This window comes from Rhinoderma darwinii, chromosome 5, assembly GCF_050947455.1.
Source record: "Rhinoderma darwinii isolate aRhiDar2 chromosome 5, aRhiDar2.hap1, whole genome shotgun sequence".
NCBI lineage: Eukaryota > Metazoa > Chordata > Amphibia > Anura > Rhinodermatidae > Rhinoderma > Rhinoderma darwinii.
In genome coordinates, this window is record NC_134691.1 from 173948132 (window position 1) to 173971484 (window position 23353).

The window sequence follows — 23353 nt, forward strand, 5'->3', positions numbered from 1 at the left end:
AGGCAGCATGCCAGGTTTGAAGAGGTGTTGAGGTGCCAAAACAGTAGGAATCCCCCAATAGTGACCCCATTTTGGAAACTACACCCCTCAAGGAATTCATTTATGGTTGTTGTTATCATTTTGACCGCCCTGTTTTAACAGCACCTATTTGAATTAGGCTGTGAAATTTAAAAAATGACATTTTTTTCCAATAAGATGTCATTTGTGATCATAATTTCTTATTTTCACAGGGAACAAAATACCCCATTTTGTTGCCCAATTTGTCCTTAGTGCGGCAATAACCCATTTGTGGTGATAAACTGCCGCTTGGGCCCATGGGAGGGCTCAGAAGGAAAGGAGCGCTATGTGTTTGTTGGAGTCCAGATTTTTCTGGATTGGTTTTCAGGTGCCATGTCGCATTTGCAGAGCTCCAGATGTATCAAAGCAATGGAAACCCACCAGAAGTGACCCTATTTTGGAAACTACACCCCTCAAGGAATTTATATATGGTTGTTGTTACCATTTTGACAGCATAGTTCTTTTCACATCACCTATTTGAATTGGGCTGTGAAATGAAAAAAATTAAAAAAATTTCCAATAAGATGTCAGTTTTTATCAAAATTTCTTATTTTCACAGGAACCAAAATACCCCATTTTGTTGCCCAATTTCTCCTGAGTGTAGCAATACCCCATTTGTGGCGATAAACTGTTGTTTGGGCCCATGGGAGCGCTGTGTGTTCTTTGGAGTGCAGATTTTGCTGGTTTGGTTTTCGGGTGCCATGTCGCATTTCCAGAGCCCCAGAGGTATCAAAGCAATGGAAACCCACCAGAAGTGACCCCATTTTGGAAGCTACACCCTTCAAGGAATTTTTTTATGGGTAATGTGACCATTTAGATCCCATAGTTTCTTCACAGAAATTATTTGAATTGGGCTGGGAATTAAAAAATATATATTTTTTTTTCCAATAATATGTAGTTTTAGCTCAAAAGTTCTTATTTTCTCAAGAAATAAAATACTCAGTTTTGTTGCCCAATTTGTCCTGAGTGCAGCAATACCCCTTTTGTGGTGATAAACTGCCCTTTGGGCCCATGGGAGGCCTCAGAAGGAAAGGAGCGCTATTTGTTATAAAAGGGAGATTTTTACTTTTATCACTTTTAAAACTTTTATTTTCTTATTTTTACACATCTTTTTTTAACTTTTTTTTAACTTTATTACTTTGTTCCACTAGAGTACTTGAGAGCAGGAGGCTCTGATCGCTATTCTAATACACTGCACTACATGCGTAGTGCAGTGTATTAGAGCTGTCAGCTACTCACTGACAGCAAGCATAGTGGATCCCGACTTTGTCAGGACCCACTAGGCTTCCGTCGATGGCATAGCCGGACGCCATTTTTAGGTGTCCGGTTGCCATAGTCACCATCGCCGGCCGCTATCGTGTAGCAGGCCGGCGATGGTAGCTTAACCCCTAAAAAGCCGCGATCCCTATTGAGTGCGGCTTTTAAGGGGTTCATCAGCGGGGACACCGTGATCGGTCCCCGCTGTAGGAGCTGCGGCAACTGCTGTACGAGACGTGTCGGGAAGACGGCCGAAATGGCCGTTACTCCCGTGATGTACTATTAGGTCATGGAGCGCGAACGATACAGCTACCATGACCTAATAGTACGTCCAGGAGCGGGAAGGGGTTAAACTCACCCTAAGGCCTCGTGCACACGACAGTATTTTTATCTATCCTGAAATACTGTCCGTAAATACGGATCAGTAGGCATCCGTATTTCATTAGTATATACGGAAGGGTGCACATAAATACGGTCAGTATTACATCCGAATTCCATCCGTATATACGGATCCTTACAAAAAGAGGGAGGTTGCAAATGATGTCATCAACATGTTGCCTAGCACAGCTTCAGTAAATATTGACGGTATACGGATGCACATCAGTAGCGGTCCGTATTTATAGAAGCTCCTATAGACTTCTATGGGAGAGTCCTTTCTGTAATTACTGACAAGAATAGGACAGGTTCTATGATTTTTTTTAGCACGGACACCCATGAGTAAAAATACTGAAAGGTGTCCGTGGCCAATAGAAATGAATGGGTCAGTAATTACTGTCAATAATTACTGTCCATAATTACTGATGAAAAATACTGTTGTGTACATGGGGCCTAAGCTATTTTGTTTCTTCAAGAAAGTGGTTATATCTTATTTTACAAATAGTGTTTATTCATTTGACTTAATTTAATTAAGTACATCGAGGACATGGATTTAGCACTTCCAAAGATTGGAGAAGCACAAACACCATGGTGCCAGACTGGCGCCATGTTGTTTTGCTAGTTAAATCTCCTTTCAAGATAGTCAACTTTTAATTATGTTGCTACAACAGCACAAAAATCCAGGTCAAATGCAAGAAGACATAGTTATTGTCCAAATACCATTTAAAATGCAATGTTTTGGCAAATAACAATAGTTGGGCCTTTTTAAAGTAACTAATATCAGCCATCCACATATACACTATATGGACAAATGTATTGAGAGGCACCTCTTTATCATTGGATTCAAGTGTTTAATTTAGTCCCATTACCACAGATGTATAACATCAAGCACAAAGCCATGCAGTATGTCTTTACAAACCTTTTTGAAAGATTGAGTCATTCTACAGAGCTCACTGAATTTGAGTGTGGTACTGTAATAGGATTCCACTGTTACAACAAGCCAGTTTGTGAAAATTCTTCGTCTCACATATTCTACGTTCAACTGTGAGTGGTATACCACAGCAACTCAGCCCCGAAGTGGTATACTGCGTAACGTTACAGAGCAGAGACTCCAGGTGCTGAAGCACACAGTGCATAAAAGTTGTCAATTCTATGCTGATTAAATACCGATTTCCAAACCTCCTCTTGCAAAAAAACATCCACGCAAAAATTGTTCCCCCGGGAGCTTCAAGGCATGGGTTTCCATAGCCGAGCAGCTGCATAAACACAATGCCTTTCATCACCAAACACAATGCCAAGGGTCAGATGGTGTGATGTAAAGCACGCCGCCACTAGACTCTAGGGCAGTATATAAGTGTTCTGTGGAGTGAAAAATTATCCTACTCTATTTTGCAGTCTGATGGATGAGTCTTGGTTAGTTGAATGACTACATTGTGCTAACTGTAAATGCTATGGGGTTGTTTTCCAGGGGTTGGCCTAGGCCCCTTAGCTTCAGTGAAAGGGAAATCTTAATGCTTCAGCGATTTTATGCTTACAACTTTGTGGGTTGGTAGAGAGATAGATAGATAGCTAGCTAGCTAGATAGATAGATAGATAGATAGATAGATAGATAGATAGATAGATAGATAGATAGATAGATAGATAGATAGATAGATAGAGTGATAGCTATTTACCATTGCTTATATTCAGGGCTGGACTGGGATTTAAAATCGGCACTGGCATTTTTAAGCACACAGGCCCACCGCAGGCCATACGCAGCCGACAGTTGAGTTGGAGTACATGGGACCACCTTTCAGCTATACAAGACAGTAAGTGTAAGTGAAAGAGGAATAGTTCCTGATAGCTCCAACTCCAACAAATCCACTGCTCTTCCATGAGAATAATGAACATGCTCATTATTCTAGAGGAATAGAAAACAATTCAAGCAGACTTCTTTCCGCTGCATGTGAATGTGGTATAAAATAGTCCATTCACTTGTAATGGATGCAGAATGTTAGTGGATTTGAAAGGGATTTAGTTGTGGAATCAGGGACTTAGTCCTAATCAAATCCTGATTGCGTGATCATGGCCTAATACTGACGTATAAAGATTGCAAATTATACCACTACACAATGCAAAAATATCACCATACCTTAACTAAATATTATGATCTATATTTTATTTTCGGCCATATACACACACACACTCACATGCTGGACACGTGACGCACAGATGCAACACACAAGCTGGACACATGCTGTATTCGTGCCACTCACACCTAGGACACATGCACACAACTCACATCTAGGACACATGCGCACGCACACCACTCACATTTAGGACACATGCGCACGCACATCACTCACACCTAGGACACATCTGAATGCACAACTCTTGCACCTAGAACAAATCCCCCACTCACACCTAGGATATATGCCGTACATGCACTACTCACACTTAGGATATATCCTCCACTCTTGCCACTCACACCTAAGACATATACCGCACGTTGTCTACCCACACCAAGGACACATGTTGAACAAACACTACTCACACCTGGCACAAATGATGCACACACTACTCACATACTAGACACATACCACTCACACAAGAGACACGTACCAGACATTAGACACGTACCGCATGCACTACTTACACTGGACACATACCGCACACACCACACAAATGCTAAGCACATACCTCACATAACACTTACACACTTACTCAGTAGACCTATACCACACATACCACTCAAAATCAACACACACACAAATGCAACTAATACATTAGAAGAAGACACAAAACTCACACAAATGCATATTTGTGCTCAGGGGGCAGTAGGAAGAGCAAGCCCATCACTGATTGGCTGATGCCCAGCCAACCAGCCTTAGGTTTAATTTGTACATGCAGACACGCCAGATATATGCGCTAATGAGCGAGGCATCAGTGCAGAAAACAAGTCTAGAGCTGATTAGCTCGGCCAACAAGCACTAAACTTAATTTCTGCAGTGCTCCTTCCCATCATTGCAGAGTACACAGCAATAAATCTCTTAAAGATGTGGTTTTAAACACCAGGAGGCAGCAGTTATTGTAATGTTGGTGCTGGTGTTCACCAATGTCCGCAGGGCCTATTCTAGCTTTTCTGCTGCCTGAGGCAAAAATTGAAATGGTGCTCCCAAGAATTTGATTAACATCCCCCTGGCTGTTCTACATCACTAGAAGCCTCCTTCAACTCTTGCGGATGTGCCAAAGCCTTGTACTGGCATGCATGGTGAAGCCGGAAAGAGTACACCTCACCGCACGGTGTGTGCCCAAGTAGTACAAGGCAATGGCACATCCATTGAGAAGTTGGAGGAGACTGATAGTGATGTATAACAGCCAGGGGGATGTCAATCAAGCATGGAAACGTGGGTTTTGAGGCAGGACTCTGACTCTTCAGGATATCGGCACTGCCCCATGACACTTTAATAAGTAATTAGCATAAAGTGCGCGCCGTTTTAAAAGTTGATTTTATAGATTTTTCTGAATATGAAAACAACATAGATGGGAATGTTTGGAAATATATGTCAGGTCATGTATTACTGCATGGTGGAGGTTCAAGAGGTTAAAACTACCTGACAGGTGTCCATTAAATATACAATGAATTGAAAACAACTCCATCTGCTCTGTAATTTTGTTATTATAAATATATTCTTGACTTTAAGGACAGAAGATTGACACCCGTCTCAACCATGTCCCCACCTTTTCCCTCAAATAAAGACTCAACTACCGTTATGGTGCAAGACCATAGCAGCCATTTTTATTAACAAATATTCTCATAAAATAATTTTTTATAAATAACTTTACATAAAATCCAATGTAAAATTACAGGTAATCAACAAAAACATCCTAGAACATATTACCCTGTTCTATCTTCTCCATTTTTTGGGGAAAAACGATCCTTAGAGGCAGTCTCCATTTTTTAAACCCTGCTCTCCAAGTAAGATAAAAAAAACTCCTTACCCCTAGCAGTCCAAACCTGGCCTAAGGGCACCGAATACAACTTATCCAACTATTCCTGGGGGGCTCCTTCCCCCCAGGACTCCATTCGTTGTATTACACTATAAATTCAGATGCACAGCCCATTTTTGTGCACCTGACCATAAAATTTCTGCCTTCAAGGACCCCTTCTCCCCGCCACAGACGGACAACAGTGACGCCTTACTGGAGGCCGTCCCGCCAAATCCTCAGGGCTAATTCTAGGTCGTCCTGCAGCCCCAGACACCACGTCTATGCCAACCGGGCTAAGGTGAACCCCATCGCTGCGGCAAAATCCTAGGAACAATGTCTCCAGATCCTTGTGTCACACTGCAAAATCCCCGTTGCGGTGGACAAAACGTGACACCTCTTTGTTAATTTTTGCCCTAGCCCTGTTCCACCCCTCAACACGCCTATCATTCCGTCACACCTGTCTGGCCACGATATCCGACCAGATCACGATCAAACAAGGACTGCTCCTCCCCCTTTTTGCGCCGTCATAAGCCTCATCCAGAGACTAATGTCCTTGTGGTCCCAACAGAGACTAGGCTGCACCGACTTCCTCTGGCGAAACTGCTCGTCGTACCGTAACCACGCCACACCACCGTACACACGATAAGCTTCCCCACTCCCATCCATATAACAAAAAAGCGCCAAACAGTTTTCCGGTGCCTTCTCTCCCACCACGCTTGCCAAAATAACAAACGCCTGCAGCGTTATATTTGCCTTTTCAATATGATACAATACTAAAATTCCAATATTATAGCATAAAACAGATAGAAAACACAATGCAATAATCTATAGCAGTATTGATTATCAATATTAATAATACTATCAGTTATAATAATAATAATAATTATTAATAATAGATATAAAAAAAACATAAAATCAAACATTCTTCGTTTGCACTTTCAGTTCCAAACAGTCACTGTAGTAAAATATAGCTGGTATTAGCCACCTGTTTGAAGCCAACAAAAAGGGAAAGTATATAAATATATAAATAAACCTTTACACCTCATTTCTCACATAATCTTGTGTGCAGGCTTAAGTTATTCTACAGTAGAATACAACATGCGTGTCATTTTGATGAAGCTGAATCTTAAAATCTAGATTTATAACCGCCTGTTCAAAATTGTTTAGCTTAATGGTTTTGACTTAATGCTGCAACCCATGAAATTTAAACCATAAATGTTCCCTTGTCTTTATTTTTGACTACAGTAACTGCTTAAAATTCCTCCTATATTATTTTATATCACAGTCATTTGTTACTGTTGGTCATAATAAAAAACTATCAATCCTTGAAGAATGGGTGGAGTTCTATGACTGAATACTGTGATCCTGAAGCATAACGTCAACTGCTCTAGTTTGTAATCTAAGGATTTCTTGCTCTTTCTTTCCACACTTCATATAAAATGGATCACTGCCTACTGTACATTGGACAGCGACATAAATTATACATTGTGTGTTTAGTATTCAGATCTCATATCTAAAAATAAAATTTGCAACTGAGAATGGAAAATATTGAAAATTATAAAGGTATAATATATTAACCCCTGCGCACTCAGTGACGTACTATTCCATCACGCTAACTGCACTGTTCACGCTCAGTGACGGAATAGTACGTCATGGGGAAGATGCTTCGCCATTTTCCGCCGGCGCATTCACGAGCTGTGACAGCTGCTGTTTCGGACAGCAGGCTATCACGGCTCAATACGCCGGGACCTGTTGCGATGGTCCCGCCTCCTCGATCAACGCTATTGGACAGTCAGTGATTATCTGTTCAATAGCGGTGATCGGTTTCTTCACTTCCTCTCCCTGACATCACATCCTGCTGCAACCGCCCTGAACGCCTCTGTTGGAGATAGCGAGGCATTTAGAGCGGTTCTGAGAAGAGAGATAGAAGAGCAAAGTGCAAAAAAAGTAAAAAAAACAAACTTTTTTCTGCTTCCCACCTCCCCCATCCACTACCCACTCCTGTACCCTTCTTCCTTGTGTTCCCCCCACGTTTTTGGTCAGTGATCTCCTATCACTGACCACTTCTTAGTCTTCAGGACCAATTTCTTGGTCCTTGGAGATTATTTTTTTATTTTTTTATTTATAAAATATATAAAATAAAAAAAATCTAAAATGTAAAAAAAAAATACCCTGCTGCACTCCGCTCAGCTTATCCCTCTCATCTGTCCCTTCTGAGCCCTGCCATGTGCCCAGGCAACTGTTAACATCCACTTGTAGTGTATTGCCATAACTGGGAGAACCCACATTACAGTTTATGGGGTGTATGTCTCCGGTGACACATGCTGGGCACAATATATCAGACACTGAAATGGCATATATGTATAGAAAATTGTAAAACTCACTCTTCACCATCTGCTGCGCATTATATTTTACACAATACCTGTGGGGTCAAAATGCTCACTACACCTCTAGATGAATGCCTTAAGGGGTGTCGTTTTGAAAATGGGGTCACTTCTTGGGGGTTTCAACTGTACTGGTACCTCAGGGGCTTCTGCATACATGACTTAGCACCAGAAAATCCCCAGTAGGCCAAATGGTGGTCCATCCCTTCAGAGCCCTGCCGTGTGCCCAGGCATCTGTTAATACAGTCCCTTGCTATTGTGAATGCACAATACTGCTTGAGGTGCTGCACTGTTTGTCATGGGTGTTAATGCTTAGGGAATTTATGCGCTGTGACTCATTTCAGTGTGAATGCACACTGTGTCGCAAGTAAGGAGTGTTCACAGCCACTTTGCTGCTAGGTATCAGATCTTTTACTCGGTGTGAATGCACACTTTGCTATTTAGTCCTGGTAGGGACCGAATTTATATGTTTTTACTAGAGATGAGCGAACTTTTCAAAAGTTCGGTTCGGCTAGTTCGCCGAATTTCACAAAAAAGTTCGATTCGGACCGAACTAGTTCGGACCGAACCTGTCACTTACGTGCGCCGAGCATGCTACTGTCTCGGGTGCTGATAGAGTTAATGGGCTGCACTAACTCTTTCAGCAACCTTGACAGTACATGCTCGGCGCGCGGAAAATACAATTTAAATGTAATAAAAAAATAAAAATTATACGTTCGTACTTACTTTCCTCCTGTCCGGCCTCCAGCGATGACGTTTCATCCCTTTCGCCGCTGCAGCCAATCACAGGCTGTAGTGGCGGTCACGCACGGCAGGATGACGCTTCATCCCACGTGACCGCCTCTGCAGCCAATCACAGGCTGCAGCGGCGACATGGATGAAACGTCATCGCTGGAGCCCGGACAGGAGGAAAGTAAGTATGAACGTATTATTATTTTTTTTGGCATGTATGTATGTTGGCATGTATGTATGTATGTATGTTGTCATGTATGTATGTATATATGTGCATGTATGTTGGCATGTATGTATATATGTGCATGTGTGTATGTATATTTGCATGTATATATTTGCATGTATGTTTGCATGTATGTATGTTTGCATGAATGTATGTTTGCATGTATGTATGTATGTATGATTGCATGAATGTATGTTTGCATGTATGTATGTATGTATGTTTGCATGAATGTATGTTTGCATGTATGTATGTTGTCATGTATGTATGCATGTATGTTGTCATGTATGTATGTATATATGTGCATGTATGTTTGTATGTATATTTGCATGTATGTATGTTTGCATGTATGTATGTATGTTGGCATGTATGTGTATATTTGCATGTGTATATTTGCATGTATATATTTGCATGTATGTTTGCATGAATGTATGTATGTATGTTTGCATTTTATGTATGTATGTATGTCGTCATGTATGTATGTTGTCATGTATGTATATATGTGCATGTTTGTATGTATATTTGCATGTATATATTTGCATGTATGTATGTTTGCATTTATGTATGTTTGCATGAATGTATATTTGCATGTATGTATGTTGTCATGTATGTATGTTGTCATGTATGTATACATGTTTGTATGTATGTATGTATGTTTGCATGTATGTATGTATGTTGTCATGTATGTTTGCATGTTTTTATTTTTGCATGTATGTTTATATATATGTGCATGTATGTAATTATGTTTGCATGTATATTTGTGCATGCTTGTATATATGTATGTATCTTTGCATGTTTGTATGTATGTTTTCATGTGTGTGTGTATGCATGTATGTATGATAGTTTGCATGTATATATGTGTGTATGTTTGCATGTATGTATATTTGCATGTATATATGTGCATGCTTGTATGTTTGTTTGTATACATGTCTGTATGGCCATGTATGATGCTGTCTGCTGGCGCCCTGTATCTAAGTCAACTTCGCGGCAGGCTTCTATACATGGTATAACAGTCAGTATCACACATTAAACTGAATCTAAGCCTACGACATGTTTTATTTCATTTTTTTATTTTTTTTACAGGTTTGGTGTTTGGACTACGTCGGTTTCGAGGACTACTTCGATGACGGTTTTTTTTTCTACAATAAAATGGTTAATGAGGGTTGTGTTGGGGGTGCTTTATTTCAATAAAATATTTTATCTATATCTTTGTCTTTTTCTTTTCAAATTTTATTACTACCACTTTAGTAATGGCCGCTGTCTGAGTGACAACATCCATTACTAAGGCGAGGCTTAGTGTTAGCCGGTGCAGAGGCTAGCACTAACCACTCATTATTACCCCGGTACCCACCACCACCAGTGGTGCCGGGAAGAGCCAGGTACGATCCAGTACCCGACCATCTGTTGTGATGGTCGGGCTCTGGGGCGGCCGCAGGCTGGTATTATGAGGCTGGGAAGGGCCAAAAACAGTGGACCTTCCCACCCTTGTAATGCTAGGCTGCTGCTGCTGTGTTGTATCTGGCTGGTTATAAAAGTGGGGGGGACCCCACGTCATTTTTTTTTTATTATTTATTTATTTTTTTTTTTTTTTAAAAAAGACATGGGGTTCCACCCAATTTATCATAACCAGCCACATACAACACAGTGTTATTAGCCTGGGAATGGACAAAACCAGTGGCCCTTCCCACCCATGTAATGCCAGACTGCTGCGTATATGGCTGGTTATTAAAAATGTGGGGGACCCAACGTCTAGTGTTAAATTTGTTAAATTCCCCAAAAAAAAACGACGTGGGGTCCCCCCCATTTTTATAACCAGCCCGATACAACACAGCAGCAGCAGCCTAGCATTACAAGGGTGGGAAGGTCCTCTGTTTTTGGCCCTTCCCAGCCTCATAATACCAGCCTACGGCCGCCCCAGTACCCGACCATCACAACAGATGGTCGGGTACTGGATCGTACCAAGCTCTTCCCGGCACCCCTGGTGGTGGTGGGTACCAGGGTAATAATGGGTGGTTAGTGCTAGCCTCTGCACCGGCTAACACTAAGTACCGCCTTAATAATGGACGCTGTCAATCAGCCAACTGCCATTATCTAGGCACTAATAAAGTTTAAAAAAAAACACAAAGACAATTCTTTTTTATTGAAATAAGAAATCCCCAACAAAACCCTCGTTAACCATTTTATTAAATTTTAAAAAAACGTAGATCTATGCAGTAGTCCAACGAATCGAAGGCGTAGTCCAATCGGTACATCAAAATCTGCAACAACATAAAAAAACAGTTATCAATGTGAACAATAACAATACTTCTACTCACCTACACACATATATACACGCACGCACACACAAACAACCATACACAAACACACACATATACACAAACACACACATATACACACACCCATATACACAAACACACACATATATAAACACACACACACACACACAAACATCTACACACAAACATATATACAAATACACCCATATATATACACAAACACATATACACAAACACACCCATATATACACAAACACACATAAACACAAACACACATATAAAAACAAAAACAGACAAAGACACATACCCAAACACACACACTGTTTCTTTTAAATGCTGCTTGGGAACCCGCTCGATCCACTATATAAGGCTGCGCTATAGTGCAGAATTTAAAAGAAACAGGATCCTGACCTGTCCATAGAGTTTAAGGCAGCACAGAGTATTTCAGGAGATGAGCGTGCAGATTCAGTGCTGCTGTGAACTCTGCTCTTACCATTACGTAGCTCTCAGTCTGTTACCTCTCCTCCACTCCTGTCCTCAAGAACACCTTCACATGATTGGCAAGTCACCACGTAATGGTAAGAGTAGAGTTCACAGCAGCACAGAGTATTTCAGGAGATGAGCGTGCGGATCTTGTGCGGGGTGGTGACTTGCCAATCATGTGAAGGTGTTATTGAGGACAGGAGTGGAGGAGAGGTAACAGACTGAGAGCTACGTAATGGTAAGAGCAGAGTTCACAGCAGCACTGAATCTGCACGCTCATCTCCTGAAATACTCTGTGCTGCCTTTGGGCGGGTTCACACATGGCGGAATTCCACTTAAATTCCGCTGCGGACACTCCGCAGCGTTAATCCGCAGCGGAGCCGTTTCTCCATTGACTTTCACTTTAAATTAGCAGTGTTCGTTTACACGATGCGTACAATTCCGCTGCGGAGCATAGGCTGCGGAGCGGAATTTGGTGTCCGCAGCATGCTCTGTCTGTTGCGGAGCAGTGGCGGACTCATGGCGGAATTTCTCCATTGACTTCAATGGAGATTCAAAGTTCCGCAATGAAGTCCGCAGCTGTCATGCACATGTCATGTGTGCTGCGGATACGTCTTGCTTTTTTAACTTGACATTTCTTCATTCTGGCTGGACCTATGTATTTCTAGGTCTACAGCCAGACTGAGGAAGTCAATGTGGCTCCCGTAATGACGGGAGCGTTGCTAGGAGACGTCAGTAAATAGTCACTGTCCAGGGTGCTGAAAGAGTTAAGCGATCGGCAGTAACTGTTTCTGCACCCGGGACAGTGACTACCGATCCCAATATACATGTATCTGTAAAAAAACATATAAGTTCATACTTACCGAGAACTCCCTGCGTCTGTCTCCAGTCCGGCCTCCCAGGATGACGTTTCAGTGTAAGTGACGGCTGCAGCCAATCACAGGCAAAGCACAGGCTGCAGCGGTCACATGGACTGGCGCGTCATCCAGGGAGGTCGGGCTGGATGCCGAAAGAGGGACGCGTCACCAAGACAACGGCCGGTAAGTATGAAAATCGTTTCCTTTCACTAGGGAAAGTGCTGTCCCTTCTCTCTATCCTGCACTGATAGGGAGAAGGGAAGCACTTTTCCCGCAGTCTGCAGCAGCTAGTCCGCATCAATGTACTGCACATTTTGTGCAGATCCGCTGCAGAATCTGCAACGCAGATTCTGTGCGGCATCGATGCGGACAGTTGCGGAGGAATTCCGCCATGTGTGGTCATGCCCTTAAACTCTGTGGACAGGTCAGGATCCTGTTTCTTTTAAATGCTGCACTGTAGCGCAGCCTTATATAGTGGATCGAGCGGGTTCCCTAGCAGCATTTAAAAGAAACAGGATCCTGACCTGTCCACAGAGTTTAAGGCAGCACAGAGTATTTCAGGAGAGGAGCACGGCCGGCCACAGGCAGCCGGTCGTTTTTCCAAGCCGTGCTCCCATTATGCACACAACCGTAAAAACACCCGTTATTGTGGGTCGTAATTACGACCCGCAATAACGGGCTCATAGACTTCTGTTACCCATGGGTACCTTCCCGTTTTCTCACGGGAAGGTGCCCGTGCCGTTAAAAAAATAGAACATGTTCTATTTTTCTATTTTACGGGCCGTGCTGCTATAAAATTTAGGGTATGTTCACACGACAGCGTCCGTAACGGCTGAAATTACGGGGATGTTTCCGTCTGAAAACATCCCCGTAATTTCAGCCGTAACGGCATGTGCAGGCGCTTGAACGCGGCGTCCATTACGGACGTAATTGGCGCTGCTATTCATTGGAGTCAATGAATAACGGCTCCAATTACGGCCAAAGAAGTGACAGGTCACTTCTTTGACGCGGGCGTCTATTTACGCGCCGTCATTTGACAGCGGCGCGTAAATATACGCCTCGTGTGAACAGACAAACGTCTGCCCATTGCTTTCAATGGGCAGATGTTTGTCAGCGCTATCGAGGCGCTATTTTCGGGCGTAATTCGGGGCAAAAAATCCCGAATTACATCCGTAATTAGTGCGTGTGAACACAGGGTATGTTCACACTCACTAATTACAGACGTAATTCGGGCGTTTTTGCCCCGAATTACGTCCAAAAATAGCGCTGACAAACATCTGCCCATTGAAAGCAATGGGCAGACGTTTGTCTGTTCACACGAGGCGTAATTTACGCGCCGCTGTCAAATGACGGCGTGCAAATAGACGCCCGCGTCAAAGAAGTGACCTGTCACTTCTTTGGCCGTAATTGGAGCCGTTATTCATTGACTCCAATGAATAGCAGCGCCAATTACGTCCGTAATGGACGCGGCGTTCAAGCGCCTGCATATGCCATAACGGCTGAAATTACGGGGATGTTTTCAGGCGGAAACATCCCCGTAATTTCAGCCGTAACGGACGCTGTCGTGTGAACATACCCTTATAATGACAGCACGGCTCGTAAAAGCGGCCGGCCGTGCTCGTAATTACGAGTCGTAATTACGAGCACGACCCGTAAAATAAAAAAATAGAACATGTTCTATCTTTTTAACGACACGGGCACCTTCCCGTGAGAAAACGGGAAGGTACCCGTGGCTAACAGAAGTCTATGGGCCCGCTATTTCGGGTCGTAATTACGACCCTTAATAACGGGTGTTTTTACGGTCGTGTGCATGAGGCCCCGTAATGACGGGTGGCTACATGTGTGCACCCGTCATTACGGCAGCGTTGCTAGGCGACGTCAGTAAATAGTCACTCTTCAGGGTGCTGAAAGAGTTAACTGATCGGCAGTAACTGTTTCAGCACCCTGGACAGTGACTACCGATCACAATATAGAGTACCTGTAAAAAAAAAAAAGACGTTCACACTTACCGGGAACTCCCTGCTTTCTCCAGTCCGGTCTTCTGGCCGTTGCCTTGGTGACGCGTCCCTCGCGACATCCGGCCCGACATTCCTTGATGACGATGCAGCCCATGTGAGCGCTGCAGCCAATCACGGGCTGCAGAGGCCTCTGCAGCCAATCACGGGCTGCAGAGACCTCTGCAGCCAATCACGGGCTGCAGAGACCTCTGCAGCCAATCACGGGCTGCAGAGGCCTCTGCAGCCAATCACAGGCTGCCGCGTCAGAAAAGAAGGTCGGACTGGAGGAAGAAGAGAGACTCGTCCGCAAGACAACGACCAGGTACGTATGAAATGCTTTTTATTTTATTTTTAATCAGCAGCCTCTTTTCTCTATCAGTGATTGATAGAGACAAGTGGCTGCCGATTTGTATAATATTTTTGACCGGGTTCGGTCAAAACGGGTTCGGCCGAACCCGGTGAAGTTCGGATTCGCTGCGAACCGAACTTTTCCGGAAGTTCGGACCGAAACCGGGTTCGGTTGTCCCGGTTCGCTCATCTCTAGTTTTTACTAGATATTTGGAGTAGTTTCATTACAATTTAAACTAATATATTGGCACCCTTATCTAGTCTACCTACCTGGTTAGCCTGGTATCTATAGAAATTATTGGCTTGAGTAGCCCATTTTACACTGCGTTCCAAATTATTATGCAAATGTTATTTTTCGCTTATTTTCCAAAATAGTTAATGCAAATGACAGTCAGTATAATCTTCAAGCCACCAACCGTTGAAGTATAATGCAAATTTTATTGAACAAATCTCCTAATGATAACAGATTTTTTTTTAGAAGTAAAAAACTCAAAATGCACTGTTTCAAATTATTATGCACAACAGAGATCAAAACATTTTAAAGGTTGTAAAGAGAACTAAAATGGTAATTTGTTGAATTTGCAGCATCAGGAGGTCATATTTACAGAAATCAAAAGCTCTTTCAATAAAAAAAAACTTAACAGGCCAAGTTACATGTTAACATAGGACCCCTTCTTAGATATCACCTTCACAATTCTTGCATCCATTGAATTTGTGAGTATTTGGACAGTTTCTGCTTGAATATCTTTGCAGGATGTCAGAATAGCCTCCCAGAGCTTCTGTTTTGATGTGAACTGCCTCCCACCGTCATAGATATTTTGCTTGAGGATGCTCCAAAGGTTCTCAATAGGGTTGAGGTCAGGGGAACATGGGGGCCACACCATGAGTTTCTCTCCTTTCATGCCCATAGCAGCCAATGACACAGAGGTATTCTTTGCAGCATGAGATGGTGCATTGTCATGCATGAAGATAATTTTGCTACGGAAGGCACGGTTCTTCTTTTTGTACCACGGAAGAAAGTGGTCAGTCATAAACTCTACGTACTTTGCAGTGGTCATTTTCACACCATCAGGGACCCTAAAGGGGCCTACTAGCCTTTTCCCCATGATTCCAGCCCAAAACATGACTCCGCCACCTCCTTGCTGACATCGCAGCCTTGTTGGGACATGGTGGCCATTCACCAACCATCCACTACTCCATCCATCTGGACCATCCAGGGTTGCACGGCACTCATCGGTAAACAACACGGTTTGAAAATTAGTCTTCATGTATTTCTGAGCACACTGCAACCGTTTCTGCTTGTGAGCATTGTTTAGAGGTGGCCGAATAATAGTTTTATGCACATTTGATCCTACACCTTGAGGTTCACGGGACTCCAGAGGCACCAGCGGCTTTAAATACATGTTTGCTGCTTTGCAATGGCATTTTAGCAGCTGCTCTCCTAATCCTATTAATTTGTCTGGCAGAAACCTTTCTCATTATGCCTTTATCTGAACGAACCCCCTCTGTGCTCTGAATCAGCCACAAATCTTTTCACAGTACGATGATCACGCTTACGTTTTCTTGAAATATCCAATATTTTCATACCTTGTCCAAGGTATTGCACTATTTCACGCTTTTCGGCAGCAGAGAGATCCTTTTTCTTTCCCATATTGCTTGAAACCTGTGGCCTGCTTAATTTAATAGTGTGGAATGTGCAAACTAATTATCACAGGTGACTGAGATTGATTACAATGATCCAAAGAGCCCTAAGACACAATACCATCCATGAGTTTAATTGAAAAACTAATAATTAAATGTATATGACACTTAAATCCAATGTGCATACTAATTTGGAACACGGTGTAAAGAGTTACTAAAAATAAAAATATTTTTTAAGTGTTCTTGTCCAGGAGATACCGTTTACTTTGAGTCACATGAACTCAAAAATTTCAAAAACTACAATCTTCTTTATCTTTATTTACACTGACATCATGTGACAGATCATGTTACACTTTTATTGTACACAGGGAAACGTTATTCAACTAATCATGTGACTTCAGAAGTTAATTGGTTTGATTAGATCTTATTTAGGAGTGTCATAGGAAGGGGACTAATTTGTTGTTTTTTTTAAACCCTTTTTATTTTATTTTTCAATCCACTGTAACAATTTGGACTATTTTGTCAGCTCCATTGCATAAAATAAAATTTAAAATTTATTTTAATTCTAGATTGTAATATAACAAATCAGAAAAAAACACCAATAGGGGGGATACTTTTGCAATGCACTGTATAGCTATATATACATTGCTTTCTACATTCCAGATGCATTCTGTGTGTGTGTGTGTGTGCAAATACAAATTTTTTTATTGTTATTTTTAAGGACACCTGCAGTTCTTGATGGAGTCCATCTCTTCACCAGAATGCTAGAGGGGCAAAGGTAAAGATCTTTGTCATTCCTGTGGTGACAGCTTGTCTGAACAAGGTTGTTTAATTAGCAACCTGTCGTGCTATATGATGGAAGACAATGTTAAACCATTTTTTTTTCGGTCTACGACAAATCGCTGACTTCCCTATCATTTGAAAAACACTTTGCCTTCCTCAGCTGTTTAATGGATATTATGAATTTATTGTTCTCCAATGAAACATTTACTTTGTTTCCTGTCTGTATTTGTGCTGCATAGAACAAAAGGTTTGGAGCCTCAGCAGTCTAGTGGCAGAGGTCATTTCCTCTAGTACAGCTAGCCTTTATTTATTTATTTTTCAACAAATGTATATTTTAAAATAATTACAGCATAAAAAAATTGTTTCATAACGCAGAGCACACATTTACCTCAGATGCCTTATATTTATCGTATAAATTAATACTATCTCAGAAAGTTGGCAAATATTTATTTTAAGGGATATACACATTATTATATTACAAACAGTTTCAGTTATCTGTACCTGTCTTTGTACATATTTTATTATAATCACAGTAAAATTCCATACATACTGATACAAGGGGAGGTTAAAAACCATTTCCATGCAGAATACAAACAAGCCACTGTATGGAGGGGGTTGAATAAGAGAAATAATAGGTTAGGCACCTATAATGAGGTGCTGCTGATTTTGTAATTTATGATTAAAGGCAAATAAAGACGTTGTGATAAGCAACATAGGTTTTAATAGGACATACAGGCTACGCGTTTCGACGTTGGACCAGGCCTCAGGAAGATGTTGGTCCAACTTCGAAATGCATAGCCTGTATGTCCTATTAAAACCTATTTTGCTTATCACAATGTCTTTATTTGCCTTTAATCATAAAATACAAAATCAGCAGCGCCTTATTATAGGTCCCCAACCTATTATTTCTCTTATTCAACCCACTGCATTTGCGGTAACTACCTCGTGGAACCGGACTGAACCTGGCTGCAGCTGACTTTTTTTGGATGACTTTCTGCTTATACCAGAGTTGTGCCTGTGTTTTGCACAACCCCACAAGGTGAGCAATTGTCTTGCTTTTCCACATCTGCATATTTTTACCATCATTTATTTGCATCATGTGGCGCCGTGTATCTTTGTTTCTCCCTATCCAGTCGTCTGCTATATGGAGGGAGTAGCACGGGTGACAAATACTGATGAACAGCTGCTCACAAACTTATCATCCATGAGGGGGTGGCTGCTTAGTAATACAATTGCACAAAGATACGGCTTCTATTGGGTGCCTGTCACATGGTTACGTGTAGTACAGCATGGTGGCTTACAGCCTTAGATACACCCATATTATAAGATCAGGCAGACTGCCCAGCACCGTATAAGTGCCCCACACGCAGCACTGACATCCCATTTCCCCCACGATCACAAGGCCAGACTGCATTACTGCAAAAAATATAAACATGAGTTATTTGGTACAACAGCACTGAAAATATACTCAATTAGGAATGAATGGCATATGCAGAAATTTTTCCCGCCCTTTTTTCCAGCACATACATTTTTTATTTGTGTCAGATATAGTCTGACACCATGCTTTGACCGAAGTCACTCTAATCTCTAACTACAAGCCGACACTAGAGTTGCGCCTTATTAGCGCAATCACAATAGGTGAGTGCATTACCTATATTTTACCTATATTGAATATACACCAGGTTTCACCCTATGGTTTGCATGTGTGATTTTTTTTGCACAGTTTATTATGATACAGAGGGAGTCAACTTTCAGTCGTATACAGTTGTATACAGATCTACTAAACATTCATCTCTACTTTTCATCATCTTAGAAGAGTGTTGGTTATTAACCCTAGGCAAGTCCTTGCGTTCAATAGTGTGATTTGTATTCCCCAAGTGCTGTATTGTGTTAGGGAATACAGTACACACTATGATGTACTATAATTTCATCATAAGGAGAGCATCTAGTGGTCAGATACCAGTTCCACACAGGCGGTCTGCAGAGTATTATCATACTATAAGCCATACAAGTGAATACAGCAATGTTCAGCCACAGTCAGTGGCAGCCTACGCAATATTTATATCCAGGGGCTCACACTCAGCATCTTCATTAGTCTCTGCAATTTTTAATTATTTTCCACCCAGACATCTTTTGCTTCTCACTTTTAAAGCACACTCCCAACCTCTTTAACCCACAAACTTCCCATTTATGCTGCCCCCTTTAATAGTGTGATCCTGCTACCACCACCAGTACTTTGCCGGCTCCAATAGTATGCTTGCTGTGCTACCCAGCGCCATCAGATATTGTCCAGAAAAATAATAGTGGCTAACATGTAATGTCCCCACAAATAATAGTGCCATACATATAAAGCCCCAGGATAGGAAGAGGTAGTGCTTGCCTCTTCTTGGCACTATAGCTCCAGTCACAGGATTTGTCAGCAATCGTGCTGCGGAAATGACTACTTAAGAAAAGAAAAAAGGAAAAAAAATAAGTACATAAATGTCATTAAAACCTGCCAACCTAGGCACTTGCCTATGGGTCACTACTGATGAATACAGCCCTGACAGATAGACTTGCCAGTCACAATTAGTGTTTTTTTTTTTCATTACCTTGCAAATGTATACCAGAAAGTATTTATGTATGGTCTACGTATTGGAGCAATTTATTTTTACTATTCTCTGTACTCTCTGTTTTTTTCTTTTTAAGTGTTTGAACAAACTAATTTGACAAATGAAATAAGTAAAACCTAAAAAAGTCCCCAAAATGTGCAAACTGCTGTAGGACAATATCAACATCATCCACATACCCCGATGAAAGTGGCAGATACAGTGCCACTTTAAGGGTATGTGCTGTATAAAAGTATGTAGCAAACTCGATTTAAAACCCGCAGGTAATGCCAGCTGAAATTGTGGTGCAGATTTTGTACATATATTAACCCCAGTGCTCAAAAGCATAGGAGTGGTTTGCTATGCTTTTGAGGCTATGTAATTGTTTCACCTATGATTGTAATATGAGGTTGAAAGCAATTAATCAATATTGTATGGTTTACATAAGAAAAATTTGTACATCAAATTAAAGATTTTCTAAAATGAAACAGATCAATATGCTTTCACATGCGAGCAATTAGTAGCCGAAGCAGATGTTTCTAAGCTTAATCTGAAAGCAATCTTTAAGACAAACTATACATTGTAATAGTACAATGGCAGCTTTTAAACTCATGATTCATCATAACCTTATTCTTGGTCCCTAAACTGTTTCAGTGATATAAAATATTTTTTTACAACATCATATAAAACATCTTACAATATTTCATAGTAATTAACCAAGCATTCTTATACTATGCATTAAGCAAACTCATAAAAGATTTTACTATATTTCAAGTAACCTTACTGTAAAATAACTCTTAGGAGCAGTAAATTTAGATTTAAAATGCTGAATGTTACTGGTTAAAATAGATACAGTTGGAGGGGATCTTACATTTCAGTAATTGATTGCCAACAGTGGGTTAAGGGAGGGGGTTATTTACATTTATTTAGACTTAAAAATAGATGTGATACACGGTGTGCGTGCGTGCGTGCGTGTGTGTGTGTGTGTGTGTTGGGAGGCATATTCATTTCTCACCATGCTTCTGATCTCTGTGCAGGAGTTGTGAGATAAGTGCCTGTGTACCATATAAACATGTAGCCAAATTTATCTTGACATCGTGATATCACACAACAAAGCCAATGAAAATCCATCGAAAAAATAAATTTAAAGTTTTTGCCCCTGTGTATTTAAGGCATTAAATGTCAAGATAAAGATGGCTACATCTGTACTTCTTAATATTTGCAGAATTGTGAGTTGTCCTTTCTTTCCTCTTTTTATGGTACTGCTCTGTGTGAACTGGCTGGCGCAGTATGGGCGCTTAGCAGTTAATTGATAGTGACAGCTATATGTTTGTGATGCCATAGGCGGTTCCAGTGCGGGGCCGCCCCTTTCTGGATGATTACTTTGCTTGTCCACTAGGGCCCAAAGTATAGGGCCTCTACAGGGTTAGTAAGAGGGATTTGTGCTATAGACTTCTATTTTCCTCAACATTTATCGTATGGGCCCTGGATCTATTGGAGCCCCGCAACCAAGTATTTTATACAAGACATTCAAGGTATTTACCACTCTGTAAGGTGTACGGACACCTTATAGTGTATACTTTATATATCCTAATCCTGTCACTTGTATCCCATGAGTGTCTTTATCCACTATAAGGCATGATAGAGTTCATAGGAGGCTTCCATACAGGGCTGCCTCTTTCAAGGCAATTAATCTGTTTGTTAATCAAGGAAAAAAAACTAGTGTCTTTACAGGGTGAGTAATGGGATAACATTGTTCTCTTTATCTGTTCCATTATATTGGTCCTGGATTTATATAAACCTGCAATCATATATTGTGTTCGACATTGGACCCTGGTTACCAGTGACAACTGCATTATTATTGTTTGTATTCTACTTTTACTGGTGACTGATGGTATTTTTGTTAATTTTTGGATTATAGTATTACATTACGTATTTAATATGTTTTTTACGATTATTATTATTATTATTATTATTATTAATAAAAGGTATGTTTTAGGAGTTTTGTTTTCTAGTGATACAATTATTCATGTTAGTCAATAATGCCTGGCTTGAAGTATTACAAATCATACCAAAGGTATTTAATAGGGTTCAAGACTGGGTGTTTCGCAAACCAATCAAGCTACTTAACAAAAATCAATTTTATAGGCCTCACTTTATGCATTGGAGCACTCTAATCTTGAAACAGGAAAGAGCCGCCCCCAATCTGTTGCCACAAATGTGAAAGCTGTAAATTGTAGCATTAAAATGTTTCTCTTCATGAGAATTAAGATGCTCAGCCCAAAACATTGAAATCAGTGGTAGATCATTATTCCTTCACCTGTAAACTTTGCAGTTGTTGCCACTAAAGATTTTAGTCACAAGCCTTCTTCTGGCATCCACCAAACCAGAAGTCCAATTGTGGTGTGCTCTACACTGATTCAGCTGACATTTAGCATTGAAGATGTTGATCTGAAACTTGTTAGTTATTGCTTGGCCATGGAAACCCAATCCAAAAATCTCCCAACGAACTGTTCTTGTTAGCACATTGCTTCTAGATGCAGTCTGGTACTCAATAGTGAATGTTGATAACAGTCACTTGTAAATAATTGCATCATTATGAATAGGAAAACTTTAAGCAAGAGAACGCTTCCTTACAGTGGCTGATCATCATTAGAGTGGTTCGGAACCACACGTAGCCTGCAGCCTATAGGGCATTGGGAAGACTCCATGCACAGGCTGGCGTGATGAGGTCACTGCATCACGCTGGTCTGCGCATGCGTCCCGACCAGAGATTGTGCAGCGCTCCACCCGTTGGGGGAACGGGGCAAGGTTTTTTTTTTGTGGGGGCTGTGTGGCAATATACCGGGGGGGGGGGATTGCTGTGTAGCACTATATACAAGGGGGGAGCGCTGTGTGGCACTATATACAAGGGGGGGCTGTGTGGCAATATACGGGGGGATATCTGTGTAGCAATATATACAAGGAGAAAGCTGTGTAGTACTACACACAAGCGGGAGCGCTGTGTGGCACGATATACAAGGAGGAGGCTGTCTGGCACTACATACAAGGGGGGCTGTGTGGCACTATATACAAGGTGGCTGTTTTGCACTATATACAAGGGGGGCTGTGTGGTACTTAACACAAGGGGGCTGTGTGGCACTATATACAAGGGGGGCTGTGTGGCACTTTATATAAGGGGGCTATGTGGCACTATACTAAGGGGGTGCTGTGTGGTACTATCTACTAGGGGGGCTTTATGGCACTATTTACAAGGCGGAGTGCTGTGTGGCGCTATCTACTGGGGTATGTGTTTGGTACTATCTACTATGGAGGGCTTTATGGCACTATTTACCAGGGGAGGGCTATGTGGCACTATCTACAGGGTTTTATGTGTGGTGCTATCT